Source organism: Myotis davidii, unplaced genomic scaffold (assembly GCF_000327345.1).
Source record: "Myotis davidii unplaced genomic scaffold, ASM32734v1 scaffold269, whole genome shotgun sequence".
NCBI lineage: Eukaryota > Metazoa > Chordata > Mammalia > Chiroptera > Vespertilionidae > Myotis > Myotis davidii.
Genome location: NW_006383008.1, coordinates 6588101 through 6604266, shown reverse-complemented (window position 1 = coordinate 6604266; position 16166 = coordinate 6588101). Strand labels below are relative to the sequence as shown.

The window sequence follows — 16166 nt, the reverse complement described above, 5'->3', positions numbered from 1 at the left end:
ATTATTAAAGTCTATTAAAGTCTGTATTTAGCAGCATTACTAATGTGCCTTTTGGGGAAATTATTACAATGAAACCGCATCAGTCTTTCACAAAATTTCAATTGTTTAATATTCCTCTTCTGCTCTTCACAGGTCTATTTTTAGCTATAATCAGACCTCATCCAAAATGCCATAATCCCAGCCTAGAGCTGTCACAACAAATTGTTTATGGATTGGAGTTAAAACATAACAAGAGACGCAGATATTGCTAATTTAAACCTAACCTTTTTTCTCATAACTCATTGCAGTTTGCCTACTGTTCTAATTATCAGGTTCTCTTTGCTCACTGGGACATATGATGACGCTTTACCTTTCTGGGTAGTGTTGGTTATCTTCATTAATTGCTTATATTTATATCTAACTGAGACTAGCCTCTCAAGATAATGCCACTTTATTAAAGTCTGAAGGTGGTAAGACTTTTTATTTCATCTCATAAAAAAACCACAAAATAACCCAGAAGAACATTAGCTGTGATTAATCAAATCTAAATGTTTTCATTTACACTTAAACACTGTCATTTATAAAAGACTAGAAATATGTCTTCTGAACATTAACCGAGGAATTTCTGAAAAGTATGTAGTTTCAATATTCTACTCAGGCACCTCTCCTTCTCTAGCTAGTACAATTATTTTCTCACATGAGGTTTTTTTTTTTTTTTTTAAATGAAGCCAATGATACCTCTATTTCCAAAAGTACAATGTTCTCTGAAAACCTCTTACAGAAAACAATAATGTCGGGCTTATTTTACAGAGACAAAAGATACAGGTAGCTGGAAAGAATATCAGAAAACAGCTATGTTATAAGGCTTTTGGATCCCAAAAGGGAGGGGGGAAGCAACTGAAAGTATTAGGAACGCAAATTAACAAGCTGGGTTGGAGGCAATCTCTCCGTTACGTATGTCCCTTCCTACACAGCAAGTCCACTGTTCAAGATGCTACGTTCACAAAATCAGGCCAATCAAGCTGATTGTTAATATTCTAAACACGGACAAGCCCCAGATTAACTGAGTAAGTAGTCATGTTTCCAATCACCAATTCACAAAAAAAGATGTAACGTTATATCCACTAAAGACTACTAATTGAGAGAAAAAGGGCAGAGTTGAGGACTTGGAAGACAGAAGCATTCCTCTGTGTGATGCACAAAGGGCAGAATCCCCTGGCCCCTTTGTTACAGGGTCTCCACCAGAACTCGCATCAAAGAGGTCGAAGCACACATCACGTGTCCAAGGGCTCGTCTAATTATGCCGTGGGGCTCTGCGGGCTTAGTTCAATAAGGCCATACAGAATGAGAAGCCGCTCGCTCGGTCAACATTCAACTAAGGCTCCACATGAAGGCTGGCGTGAGACATTTATCAATTTTAAAAAATGCAAAACTTGTTTTAGTCAAGAATATCCTAGGCACTCCTCTTTAAATCCTCAAGAAAGAAGGACGGACGAGATTTCTAAACCAACCATCACAACAGGTGTGAATGCCACTAAAAAGAACAGAATGGGACCGCACGTCCTCTTTCCTCCAAGTGAAACCTGTTTTATGGTCAGGAGCTGTGGCCACATTTCACAGAGCTTACCATGATTCACAGCGAGGTCACTCAGATGTGAAGTTATATTATAGTCATGTCAAAACATATCCCTTCTGCGGCTCTGGGGTCATTATGGTCTTAAACCGAAAGTCCAGCTTTTCTACGCGGAAGCCCTAATTTACCTTTGCCCTGTCCAGACTCTCCTTCATCTTTTTTGACGCGATCAGAACCTGTTAGGCCACTGACTTTTTCACCTCAAACCAAGGCACCGCCATGTCTGTGTGAATACTGCAGTGGGTGCGCAGGGTCTCCGAGCTGACTTCCAGGTGCTCTATCACAATTATTCATCCGATGCTCAAATTCTCTCTACAAAAAGACTCAGATTTTCCATTTACAACCTGAACCATGAAGACTGCTTCTCAGAGAAGTAGGCACCAACCACTGCTCCATCATGAGCTGCTCTGAGGTTCAAGGGTCAGTGTATACACATGGGACCAACTAAATTTTGTTTCTGGTTGAGCAGAAAGGGGGAGAAGACTAAGGCTGAAATAGAGGCACTGATGGTGCTTCCATTGTAGAAATAACCATATAAAGAGATAATTCTACATAACTTAGGAAGTAATTCTCAAATAGTACGCATACCATACAAACTATATACACGCACACATTTTAAAGACAAATGAGCATTCTCATATTCTGTTAATTCTTTTAAATTTGTCTTTTTCTCCGTACTTCACACCAAATTGACCCATCTACTGGACTATGGTTAGTTTTATTTTAAATCGGCACTCCCATACCTCTCAGAGAGAATGACAGTCTTGTTTTCTTCTTAAAAATACACTGGATTTCCCAGTGTGATACCTATGGAAGAGACTAGAGATCTAACTTTGCCATTTCTTTTCAGGATTTGATTTACATGTAATATAGGAGTTACACTGGCCTTATGCCAAACATGTTCCACTTATCCTTACAAAATCTACATGAAAGTTTTAAAAAATAAGGACTAAGGCCAGTTTTTCCTTAAAGACGTTAGAAGGTGAGAACAGATGTGCTACAATGCGGGGCACTCACTGCTTAGGGCTCAGGGCCCAGCTTCTTAGACTGAGGGCTGCCAGATACTGTATACGCCAAATACAGGCACACTCTATTAGTAGCCAGTGGTTCTCAGACTCCTGTCTCAAGACAGGCTCACAAATTATTGCAGACCCTAAAGAACTTCTGTTTATAGCAGTTATTTCTATCAATGCTTATCATTTTAAAAAGAAAAACTGAGGAACTTTGGAACACAAGCACACATCCCAACAGCTTTCACGGAAATAAAGTCATTGCATGTAATGTAGCCTCTTGAAAATTGTGTCATATCCTTGAGGAGAGTGGAAAAGGAAAATAATGTCTTGGTATTATTAGAAAAATAGTTTTGACCTTGCAGGTGGCCTGTGAATAGATCCCCCCAGGAGTTCCCAAATCATAGTTTGAGAACCACTGGTTTAAACCTGTACACATCAACAATGTCTTTAAACAGCTGAAAGAAGAAATGCCACATACTGAGTAAAAGGATATAATGTCCACTTAAAACTTTTTGAGCCAATGAATAAAGGACAGTACCTTTTTCTAGAACATTTCTCTACTTACTACTGCCCCCAACTCATCAATACATTAACATGTTCCTTTCTGGTAATATGTCAAATAGAAGAACTCCTGAGTCCAAATCTCTGTTTTAACCAAAGGCTCTGTTTCTTTTCTCTATCTGCCCATTAAATATCTTCACTAAATATCCAGTTGTGCTTACCTCAAATGTAAAACAGCTAAAATGCCCTTTTTCCTGATTGTTAATGATATACACAATACTTATTATAGGAAAGTTGAAAACACAGAAAAATATTCTTTAAAAAAAGAAACAAATGCATGTCCCTTCCCTCTGAGAAAGTCCCCACAATATCCTGCCAGTCTTTGTATCACATTTATTTTAAAGATACAGTAAATCTTGCCCTCGCCGGATATTGCTTAGTTGGTTGAAGCATCATCCCATTCACCAGAAGGGTGTGGGCTCAATCCCCAGGCAGGGCATATACCTGGGTTGAAGGTTTGACCCCTGGTAGGGGAGCATACAGGAGGCAAATGATCCAAGTTTCTCTCTCACATCAGTTTCTTTCTTTCTTTCTCTTTCTCGCTCATCCTCTCTCTAAAAAATCAAGAAAAAACATATCCTCAGGTGAGGATTAAAAAAAAAATACAGTGAAGCTCACATCTTAAAGCTAATTTGTCTTTTATTTTAAAACTAGAGGCCTGGTATACGAAATTCGTGTGCAGGTAGGGTCCCTAGGTCTGGCTGGTGATCAGGGCCAATCAGGGCCTTCCGGCTGTCGGCTGGGGCCTTCCTTTGTTCCACGCCACTCCCTGGTGGTCAGCGCATGTCATAGCGAGAGATAGAATGCCTGGTCTCCTGGTCAAACTCCTGAGGGAACACTCTGCATATTAGCCTTTTATATATAGAGAAGATATAGTTTTTTTAGCATGAAAAAATGTACATTGCTAAAGAAAATTTACAAATACAAGCAAAAGAGAGATAATGCTCTTAATATTTTGATGTGTATCTGCAATCTTTATTCTGTGGGCAGACGTGTACCTTAAAAAGTGAAACAATAAACTGGCCATGTGGCTCAGTGGTTGAATGTTGACCTATGAATCAGCAGGTCACGGTTCGATTCCTGGTCAGAGTACATTCCTGGGTTGTGGGTTTGATCCTCAGTAGGGGGTATACAGGAGGCAGCCTTTCAATGATCATCTCTCATCATTGATGTTTCTATCTCTCCTTCACCCTTCCTCTCTGAAGTTAATAAAAAAGTATTTTTTATAAAGTGAAACAGTAATAAAACTGTACATATTGGTATGTAACTTGCCATTTCACAGTATACAGGTGTCCCCCAAAATGTATACACACTTTGAATAATTATAAGGCAGTATTTATTAAAATACATTTCATTTTCAAAGTGTAATAGAATCAGCTGTTAAAGTATATATACATCTTCTGGGGGACACCCTGTATTTAGAACATCCTTTCATGTCATTAAATATCCCTTCATCCCTTCTTGGTATTTTTATTGTATGGCTGTACCATGGTTATTACCTTTGAAAAATTACTATTATAGCAATATGTGATGAATGTCTTAGCTAAATTTTTTACACATTCCTTGACATTTCATTTGAGTAACTGTTCTAGAAATATAATTTCTGAATCAAAAGGTGAAACATGTTCTTTCACTGTGCATGAGAGAGCCTAATATTCCCATTCTTTCCTTCACTGAGTACATTTTACAAATCCTCAATTGTATAGGTAGGGAAAACCATCTCATCATTTTAATTTGCATTTCTTTGATAACTGTCAAGGTTGAACATTTCCTTACATGTTATTTACTGATCATATTTCTCCCTTTTTATTGGTTTTATCTTTCTGTTCTTTGCTTATTTTCTGTCAGAATAATAATCTTTATCTTATTAATTGTAAGAACTCTTACTAAATTAGCTCAGTTAACTCTCTGTCTTTTATGTGGTAAATACTGTCCTGGTTTTGTCCTTTATGGTCTTCAAGGATAGTTCAGAATGTCTTTTGATGAAAAGGAATTTTCAGGTTTTACATACATTTTCTTCCTTTATAATTTTTGCCACCAGAAATTAACAAGGCCTTCTTTACTCCAAGATCATTTAATACTTGTATTTTCTTTCCTGTCGTAGTTTTTGGAGTGTGACATTTCTTCAAAGTCTACCACAAGGGGGATTTGGCTGTGGCCTTTAGAAAAACAACAGTACAGCCTCACTAAATGCAGACTGGTCATTGGGTAAAACTACTAAGAGTATCCAGGGAAGAGGAAGAGAGAGATCTTATATGTTTATTCTTCACCAATTACTTATACTGCATCCAGTAGCTTTGTTAACCAGCTCTTTCAGAGAAAGAAGTTTAAAATTGTGTGTGTGTGTAGGGGGGAGTTAGCATAAGGTTTATGTTTTCATATTAAACCTCTTGGATTTGATGACTCTCCTCACCTGGCCAGAACAGAAGCTTCCAATGGCAAAGACCTTCGTTTTGTTCACATGGTACATAGCATGCACCCGATAGATACGTGTTGGAGGAGCTGATATTTAGTCAAGTAGAGTTGTGTGCGGGCTGTGTGTTGGGCAGGAGAGCCAGGGAAATGAGTTCTGGGCTTCACACACACACACACACACACATACACACACATACACACACATACACACACAAAACCTCCAAATGGAGGCAGTCAGTAAATTTCAGTTTTACTTTTTAGTTGACGGTAGAGATACTGATCTGAGTGTAAAGGTGAAAGTGCCTCAAACCTGGCACAGTAGGATATGGTGCCGAATACTGGAAACTATTCAGAGAAGAAAATTCGGTTGGGCAGATTTTAAGCAAAAACAGTGGCATCCACCCATCAAGAGAAATAAGAGACACCACTCTACTCCACTCCATGCTATGGCATTTGTCCAAAGCAATAACAATCAGATCTGGCTTTATTTGAACATAACAAGGAAGAAACAGTTTTCAGGAAGATTCATTTTCACTGTGGGAAGGGGAAGAGAAGCATTCTGTGTAATAACAGAAAAATCAGTTATTTTTCAATCAGATGAAGTGTCCTCATAAATTCAAGGCAGAGAATGCCATGTGATATGCCTTCATGGAAACGAGGACCACAGGAAAAGAGTTTAGGATCCTACTTCCAAGGTTGCTGTTGGGAAGAGAGATTTTCCAGGAGTGGAACTCTGCCCCTGTTTGTGTGGGTTTGTTAGCCTACATCGTGGTATGTAATGAATGCACCTCATCCTGCCCAATTTGCCTCTCCCAAACCCCATCTTGTCCAACCTGCCTCCCAGTTGGCTATGATTTTTTAAATAACACACTAAAATCCTCTCTTTGCAGCATAATAACAAACAAACCCCAAACAATCCTTCTTACTGGCAAAAATCCACAATATATTACATGTGTAATGTAATATATTTATACATATTAACAAGGGAATGACCAAGAAAGTAGAAAGATGAAGACTTTTGACAAAATTTAAAGTTACATCCTAATGAGAAAGTCTTTAATCAATATGAAGATTGGAAAGTCAGCTCCTGAAAAAAGATCTAAGGAGAGTATGGAAGTTGGAAAGATGGTCTTCAAGTCTGTATAAGGGCCAGGGAGATGAGCACCCAGGAAAAATTTGTGCACCACAATTTCTTCCACAACCCTTAAAGTCTGTTTACAATATTAAAAAGGTGAATAACTAGGAAGGCATCTACTCTGTATAAACCTTATGTGCTGGAATTCAAACTGACATGCCCCGTGTACACTGGCCTTAGGGAATGACACAAGATTCCCGAGAAGCACTGCGCCCAGGGGATGCCCTCACTCTGTTCTCTGCCAGCACACAGGCACCAGCATGCTGGTGTCTGAGGGCCGAAGCTGCAGCCCTTCCAGGTGTGTTCTCACACCCTGGCAAAGACAGAAGTTCAAGGGCAGCAGTTCACTGACTGTCAGGTTAGCCCTTTTAAAGGAGTCAAACTGCCAACCCCTGGTGCCATGGGGGCCATGCCTGTGTTTTTTAGAGGTGTCGTCTCTGATTGACTCCAAAGGAGCTGTCAATGCCTGGGATCCAAGGTGCCCTGGCACTTTCACAGAAATCATACTGAACCTCAGAACGCTGCGACCACCCCCTATCCCGACACCTCCCAAACTGAAGTGTCCCATCAGCTAGCTAGGGCTTGGGAAGGAAGGAGAGTTATTACAGTGTACCTCCAGGGAAGTGGAAAGTGCACAATTCGAAGGTCTCTAACTTTCTAGGAACAAATCGCCCTAAAAAATCAATCATTCCCACAAAAATATTTCCTACATTCTAACTTACATACTCTAATTGATGAGATGATTCTCTAGTTTTATTTGTGCCAAGAAGATCTGTTTCCTTCCCTAGTCTTTGTTGAATGCCAAGAAAATCACAAGGAAAAATGCTGACCTGTGATGGTTACACATCATACTTAATCACCACTTTAAGTTAAAATACTGTAATATAAAATAACGTACTCGCTGGGCCACTCGGGCAGAACATAACTTCACAAGCCACAAACACACCTACTGAGACACTTGAAATGGCTCAGGAGTCTGGTTCCCAGCTGTGTGGCAAGAGCCAAACCATGACATCAAGTCTTGAGTTGCCCTGGAGAAATGTAGGGCAGGGCTGTCATACTACATCGTGCTTGCTAATCAGAGCCTTCCCAAGAGTTGTCTTAGTTTCTCAGTACACCAAACTCTAGCAGAAGTCGTGGCCACAATGATGAAACTCCTCTCATTCACAACCTCCAATTATGATCTTCCAATATTCCAACAGCTCACTTCTCAAAGGCTGCTTAAAGTAAGTATGTGAGAGAGAGAGAGAGAGAGAGAGAACGTTTCCGTCTCTTTGGCTTGGCTCAGTTAAATGGAAACTTCTCGAAAAATAATTGTTTATTTTTTCCTGGTCTCTTCAGATGGGGTAAAGCAGCAGACACTGAGTAGGCCAAACAAATGGCTAGGAGAAAAATTTCCCCTTGAAAGGGGTACTTAGTAAAAGAATCTCAATAAGGTAAATACGCTTTCTAAAAGCCTAGGGGTTCCATAATACCTTTGTAAGAGCAAATCATGTAAAAGCACTGTCCAACTCTCACAACCAGAGGTAAGGTGATAAGGTAGCTCTTTTGCAGGCCTCCGAAATGTCTCTCCCTGATTTAAATCCTTCACTCGCTCTCAGAACGGAACCCCTCCCTCCTTCTCCAGCTCCTATGTGCCATCTTCCACCAGTGGTAGTTCTGAACCAGGGCTGTTTTTGTCCCCGCAAGGGGGACACTTTTGGTTATCACAACTGATGTAAGGCGAGGGGGATGCTACTAAACGTACTCCCGTGCAGAACACAGCCTCTCAGACACGGAGGATTACGTGGTCCTAATGTCTGCAGTGCTGAGGCTGAGACATTTTGCCCCAGTTGTTCTGCCCTCTTTGTTGTTCTCTAAACACACCAGACTTTCATATGCTTCTGACCCTAAACAGGTTGTTTCCTTTACCTGCCCTACTTCCAAGTCCAAAGAAATGACTATTTATCATCCAGGATCCAATTCAAAATGTCACCTCCTCTATACTGCCCTTTCCAGGTCCTCAGGAATCAGATGTGCCTTCTTCTGCACCTCGAGCTTCTGGTACATGCTGCATTAGAACACCAGCCACTCTGCCCCCAAATGACCTGTCACCTGCTGAAGGCCCCATTCAGCGTTCGCCTCCAGAGTGCCCACCTGGTACTCAATCACTGCTTGCCGAACCAATCAGGGAATTAATAGAAATGTTGCAGAGGCACCGAAGACTCTTTAGCAACAATGACTAAGGGATAACAGTGTCCCCAATATATATATATAAAAAAACAACCCAGCAAATATTTAATCAAATGCTTGCAATGTGGACAGGCACATATATTAAGCACTGGTGCACATATGAACTCATTTCATAAATACAACAGGGAGGTAGGAGCCATTATCATCAATATTTTGCAAATGGGGAAACTGAGGCACAGAGACCCATAACACTTGTCCAAGGTCACTGAAGCTAGCATCTGAAAGAGCTGATCTTTAAACACAGGTAGTTTCATTTCAGAGTCTTAATCTTCCAATATTCATGTCAAGACAGTAATACTAATAACCAATATTTCGCAACTTAGAGGCCACGGGCAAACACAAGTGACACCTCCAGAGGACTGTACCACCATAGAGTGGCCACCAGCTCCTATGACCCTGGACTGTACGCATTGCTTTCTCAGGTCTCACACTCCCCAAACTCTGGAATGCTTTGGGCAAGAGAGGTAATCTCCTCACAACATAGAAAGACACCATGTATCCAGAAAACATCATGGTACCACAAAGAAGACACAAGTGATGATTCCTCAAAGAACATCTTACCTTGTTCATGCTGCAGGGCCTGAAGTGAGGGATCAGGCATGTCACAAGGCGAGGCTGTCCCTGAAGATTCTCCTTGTTCCCGTAGACCTCCCTTCCTGAAGCAGGCAGCTGCACTGCGAACACAGACAAAGGAGATCCATAAGCTGGTGCCCAGAAAGGCACAGAGCAGTCCTGTGTCCAGTGAGACTTTCTGCCGTGATGGCAATGCTCCATGACCACTATGGCCACAGGTGGCCACCGAGCACTGGAAATGTGGCTAGTGCACAGGGGAACGGAATCGATTCTACGGAATCTTAATGAACTTTAAAGGTAAACAGCCACATGTAGTTAGTGGCTACCATATTGGATGGTGCAGGTCTACAGAGTCAAATCAAGAGTCTTAAGGCCACAGATACTGAGCATACCAGTGGCCAAGGAAAACCTGCATATTATATGCACAGAGAGACCGCAGATACACAGAGACAAGAACACTCATTCATTCAATAACTTTTTTCTGAGTACTTATTAGGTGTGGGCACTGCCAGAGAAGTCAGCTATTTAAGAGTTTGTAGTTCAGGCTTTGACTTCCTTAGGAAGGGAAAGGATCTAGTATGTGAGCAGCACCTACTGTGTACCTTGACCTCAATGCCTTCCCTGCTGCCCACAAAACCTACAGGAACAGCCAGGTATTTGCTGGAGCCTGACTGTATCGTTGCCAGGATGAACAGATAACAGAATCTACCACAGAGCTCCTTGGGAGGCAGCATCCCATCAGGCAAATCAAGGGGTCAGTTTTCCAAGGGCCAAGTGAACCAGACAATCCAGCTCCCTCTCAAATGGAATAAGGGTCCACGTTTTTATCCATGTTGTTGGTTCATTAGGTAGGTTTTTTAATTTACTTGAATTAAATTTTAGGGTAAAACAGTTATTGTATGTGTTAGGGTCGCCGAAGGAGGAACACACGAGGCCAAAGTGGTAGAGAAATTCTCTGGGTGGGTCCTGAGGGAAAGATAATGGTCTTAGCAAGTGGAATGTGGTCTAAGCCAAAGGGCGTGTTGGGTGAAGTGGTCTAAAGGTCAGTTTCCAGGGGAGGGGCAATTTATTCCATTATTTGATCAGACCTGACAGTATGATTCCAGGGTTCTTAATTTGTCAAACATTAAGGAAAATAATTAATACAATAATAAATAAAAATATCTTTGACTACATAACTAGACTTGTAGCCAATTTTGCTGAAAAATATTTTATGGTTGGATTTGAGAGGAGAATATAACACTATAAGGTTCCTTATAATCACCTTATTACTGTTATTTTTTTAAGACTGCATCTATCTGAACCTTTCCATAAACACTGGAATTGGAGGTTTGAATGGAACTACAGTGCTTTAAAAAATCTATTCTTTTTAATTATAATATAATAACAATATTGAAAATGTTCAACAGGAAAAGGACAAAAGACTCATAATCCCAATGGCTCACCATAATCACCTCTAGCTTTTAGCAATCATCTTTGCTCTGTTGGAGAACGGTTTGAGGCCCTTGCACATCTGCTAACGGAGTCAAGGACACAGAGAGGTCAAAGATATTAATATCTTTCATCCTTAAGAAAATAATTTTGCAGTTTAGATTTTCAAAAGATAAACTTCTACTCTGCACATTACTATTCTGTGAGCATATTATTATTGAATTCCTTTTATAAAGAAGACAGGGACAGAAAATTACAGGTCACTCCCTGGCTATTTGAGACACATAGAATCCAAAGAAAATACCTCATTTAGTCATAGGAATAACATTTTTAACAATGATGTACAACATGGGAGAGACCCTGGAATTTCACTTTGTAGCTTAAATACATCTAAACACCCCTTTATGCAAATGATGCCATTGTTTCAAAATCAAGAAAATTCAATATCTAACTCTAACCAAACTTAAAATTGACTGACAAGTATGTTTTTACTCTTAATTTTCCAGAAGCAGATGCTAATGAATTTCTGCATTTTAAAGTAGAACTTCATAAATACTGTTTCCTTTTAAATATATGTATTTGGTTCACTTAAAAGCTATGGCCCAGCAAGTAACTGGGAAGTTTGTCCAAAAGCCTTGTAGAGATGCCTTATGTCAGAATTCCATTCAAATGTACACATTGGTATCAACACAGGAAAGGTGGGCACACGAAGATAATAATAAACAGACAAGAATTCTTGGAATAACTTCCCCAAGGAAATTCCACCCAGCTCCAGTGATGCCACAATCCCCATGCCCTCAGCACATGGGTATATAGATTGCACTAAACTAATTATGGATCCTTCTCCTTGCCCCTCCACACCACACCAAGTGTTCTTAGGTCATTTTTATGTTTGTTGGTCCAATGTCAAAGTCAAAACTGAAAAACTCAGACTAATATTGAGGGCAATATTAGGTCACTTATAAATTTCTCAATATATATTACGAATAGATTTTTTTCTTTGCTCTCACAGAGCCTAAGATGATGTAGATGCTTCATGTAGGTCTTCAAAACAATGTGGACTATCATTGCAGATTGCCTTCTGGTTTCTTTTTAAAAGCAAATCTTTTAATGTCCAGGATGGTAAAACTTTAAAAGAATATTAATATCTTACAGCTGTACAGGGCTCGAAATTGTATAATGCACTTTATCAATTAGTACTGATATCAATCTGAGTGGTAGTTTTCTTAATTAAGAAGCTAGATACATGGAGGGGAGCAAAAGGGAGAAAATGAGATACATCTGTAATACTGTCAACAATAAAATTAAAAATAGGGATAATAAGCTAGTTTTAGAATAACAAACTTTTGTTCCCGCATACAAACTTATAGCTCATAGATCAGTTTTCATGCCTTTTTAAATACACAGTAACTTTTCTTTTCAATTCTACATTAAAGTGTAATTTTTTTGATGTTACTTTAAGTTAATCTAAGGGACTCAAATTTAAATATAAATGTTTATGGTACTCTGCAAATAACCAAAGTGACAATCAGATTATTGAAATTTCTGTACAGGGCTAAATTTCTATGTACATATAAAATGGTAACCATGTAAAAGTTTCTTTTGATGCATAATTCTTACGGGCAGTAGGCATTTTCAGTCATTAAAATGTAAAAAGAGGGGAAAAATCCTGCAAAGATACAAAAAAAAGAGCTAGATACAGAGAGGAAAAAGAATTCTTAGTCATGCTGGAATAGACACTGGGCTAGAAATGACTTCAAGATACTATAGAATTAAAGTATGTACAAAGACTACACATAAAAAACCTTTCTCTCTCTCTCTCTCTCTCTCTCTCTCTCTCTCTCTCTCACACACACACACACACACACACACACACACACACACTCAAAGACAACCATTAACAGAAATACCTCAGTGAACAGATGACAGTTTTAGAAAATGGGTCAGTTCGCTTCTGGACAGCAACCTAAAAGACTGGCCTTGTTTAGCCAAGTTCTTTCAATCTCCTTTGAAACAGACAGAACCTGGTTGTTTTGCAGCCAATTCAGTTTATGAAGAAGCTTCCGGAAATCCACAGCTTAAAAAAGTAGACTGTGTGTGTGGCGGGGAATAGGAGCAGGCAGGGAGAGGTCAATGGGGGGGGGGGTGTAAGAATAAAAATGTATGAGAAGTGCAAATCAAAAATGTCAGAATGTCATTTTCACTGAAAGCTATACATGATTAAAAACAATTACAATATAGCACACACACACACACACACACACACACTCACACATAGACACACACACGGAAACTGCATCTTAAAAATAAAGCATTAAGGAAAAAGATATCTGAGTTACCATGATGTAATTAAGGAAGCTTTTCTTATTATTCTGTTTTTCAGTGTTTCTTTTTAATCGTCTATGAAGTTGAATTCTTCTGATACTAAACAAAAACACAAGAAGTACTGACGCCTTTAAAGGGTGTCTGGAGAAAGTCAACCCACACAAGCTAACATGTGACTTCCACTCAGTTGGTCCTAGCAGATTTGGTTCAATGGGCAATGAAGCCTGTGGTCAAATCAACCTCACACTTCTGAAAGATTAATGAAACGTAATTCATGCAGGAATGTGGAGACAGGGTAAGTGTAAGAAGAGATCATCAAGAGAATGAAAAGAAAAGATAAAGGCTACAAAGAAAGGAGAAAACTAAAGGGCAGATAAGTAAACAGATACCTAGAGACAGTTCAGTGCTGTGGCCAAATGCCCCTCAGCCGCAAGGTCCTCACTATGGAAGGGATCGAGAGATTCAGGCTCCTGGTGACAACACCACATCCTATGGCTTCTTTATATTATACACTTCCATGGACCAGGTGTCAGCAAGTGGGAGCTGGAGTAAAGTTAAGACTGGGCCTACCTGTTTCACCACTATTTATTTACCACCAACCTCCACCTACCACAGAGAAGTCTATTTTACCTGGATCACTGCTAATGTGGTACAGAGGTATAAGCCAACTTTATTCTCCTCCCTCTAAAGAGAAGCTTAAAGCTGTCACAGAGCTGTTTTATTTGTGTGTGTGGATTGTATTATTTCTTGGCCCTTGAAAATGCAACTAATACCTATTGCCAATATAAAATGAAATATAATGAGTTGGGCTTTTTCCCCACTCCAAATCCCTCATCCCCTTCCAAGATGTTCATTCTAGAAGTCTGTTGTAATACAATTCAAAGTAGGTAGCTTAGGCAGTCCTATGGGGAAAAAGCCAACAAGAGTGGGCAGGTCACTCCTCACAGTGTTAAAGGTCTTTTAGATATAATGCATCCTGAGGTCACTCCCCTCCCCACCACCAAATCCAGCAGCCTAAGCAGAGGACTCAAGAGTTTGTGGAGAAAAAATAAAGTTATAAACAGACAAAAAGGCTTTGAAGAGAAAGGGAGAGAAGACAAGAGGACAAGAGTTTAGAAGAAATTCTCCAAATCAAGGACTTAGGAGCTTAGAAAATCAGATGAACAGATGAAAGAACCTTAATGTCCTCCACCCTGTTTTCATGGGTTGGAGTAATTCATGTGTCCCTGAAGTACTGACAACCCTCACCTGGAATCCTTGTGCAAGACCGGATAAATGTAAGACTATTTAATTACTGACAGGCCAATCCCTCCCTTCCACAATAAGGGGCATGCTGCTCCTTATTAAATGATCCTGTCCCCAACCCAAAATGCACATAACCTCTCCAAGTGATGGCTCCTTCCTTTCTTTCTGAAGAAGAGCAGGAGGGACCGGAGCAGCTCTTTCTCTATCCTCAAAGTTGCAGCAGACGTGTGGCTCTGGTTCTTCAGGACCTCTGTGTTCTGACCATCCCCACATATGGCTGCAAACCCACCATAACATGGTTCTGCCCCTAGAGACTGGATGATATTTGCCATTGGCCTTGCTCCCCATGCTCTGCTCCCCATGGAAAACACACAGCCTAAGCCAGAAAGATGAGAGTGTCTTCCCATCAAGCATAATCCACAGCCTTCTTTCCCAAGGGTAGGTTAGGCAATTTGAAAATTAATATTCTGCGTTTAACTAGCATATGAATTATGGTTCAACAGGAAATTGTGAAAAGGAAGAGGAAATGAGAGGACTGTAAATTATAGAGAGACATACTGTTGGTACACAAAAAAATTTGCCCTGAGAGCCTGATGGGGACGAATTGAGGCCAGTGAAGGGCCAATAGTGCCAAGCAGTCAAGAGTCCATTGCCTTCATGTCACCACTTCTGTCACACACCCTTAAGTTTCCCTTACTGGTCAAATCATAAGTCAGGATATATAACATTTAGACTCAAGGATATCACTCTTAAAAAGGTCAATATTGGTCTCCCAGTGATTAAGAATATCTTAATTAAAGGCACAATAGAGAAGAGCTGCCAAGAGGTTACCCAGCTCAGCCTATTTCTCTTGCCTGGCTATCTAAACCAGGGGACACAAATTCAGATGCCTACAGTGGTCAAAAAAGAATGAGATGAGTGAATGGTCAGGCCAGAGAAGACAGTGCAGAGTGGAGGGGCCTGGAGCATCGGGGAAGTAGGAATATCAGAGCTTCTTGTATTCAAGAGAGCCAGAGAATATGTAAAATCATTGGCTTTATTAATGTTGGCAATTTATGTTAATACTTTGGAAAACATAACGGTTGGATTTGGTTGGCCAGTTTGCATCTTTTCCTATACACCTTTCTTGGTAGGTTCTTTGTTCTTTTAATTCTCCAGGCTAGAACTCCCAACCTGTCTCCTGGACCTTCTGGTGTCCTACTGCAGTGGTTTCACTGGGCACAGCAAGCCCAGGGGAGCTTGAATGTGTCAGTCTGAATGTCAACTTTGCCTCTTGGCACATGATTTTGGAAAGTTACGAACCCTCTGGGTCTCTATTTCATTATCCATAAAATGGGGGGGGGGGATTCTTTATACCTCCTAAGATTGTTTTAAAGATTAAACGAAGTAATATGAAGAAAGCACTCAATGAAGTGTTCAAAAAAGATGAGGTGCGCCTCCCTTCTGTTCTCCCATCACTGTTCAGCACAACCTCATTCTGTCTGTAAATGCACATAGGTGTTTACCTCTCAATCACCCTACTGGCTTGTAAGTATTTCAAGTGAAGAGATCTTGTCTTTTCTATGCCTAAACTAGAGGCCTGGTGCACAAATTTGTGCACGGACGGGGTCTGGCCAGCCTGCTC

General features: G+C 40.2%; 1 protein-coding gene across 2 annotated transcripts in view; it reads right to left on the bottom strand.

Moving 5' to 3' along the window:
* The window catches only part of BACH2 (BTB domain and CNC homolog 2), a 236817-nt gene extending 226247 nt beyond the window's left edge, over positions 1-10570 (bottom strand). Inside the window, exon 1 of one of the 2 annotated variants that reach the window (XM_006778250.2) lies at positions 9530-10570. The gene's annotated coding sequence lies outside the window, so the exon portion shown is untranslated. The remainder of the gene's footprint in view (positions 1-9529) is intronic. The other variant, XM_006778249.2, reaches the window with a different exon arrangement.
* Between the last annotated feature and the right edge of the window lie 5596 nt (positions 10571-16166).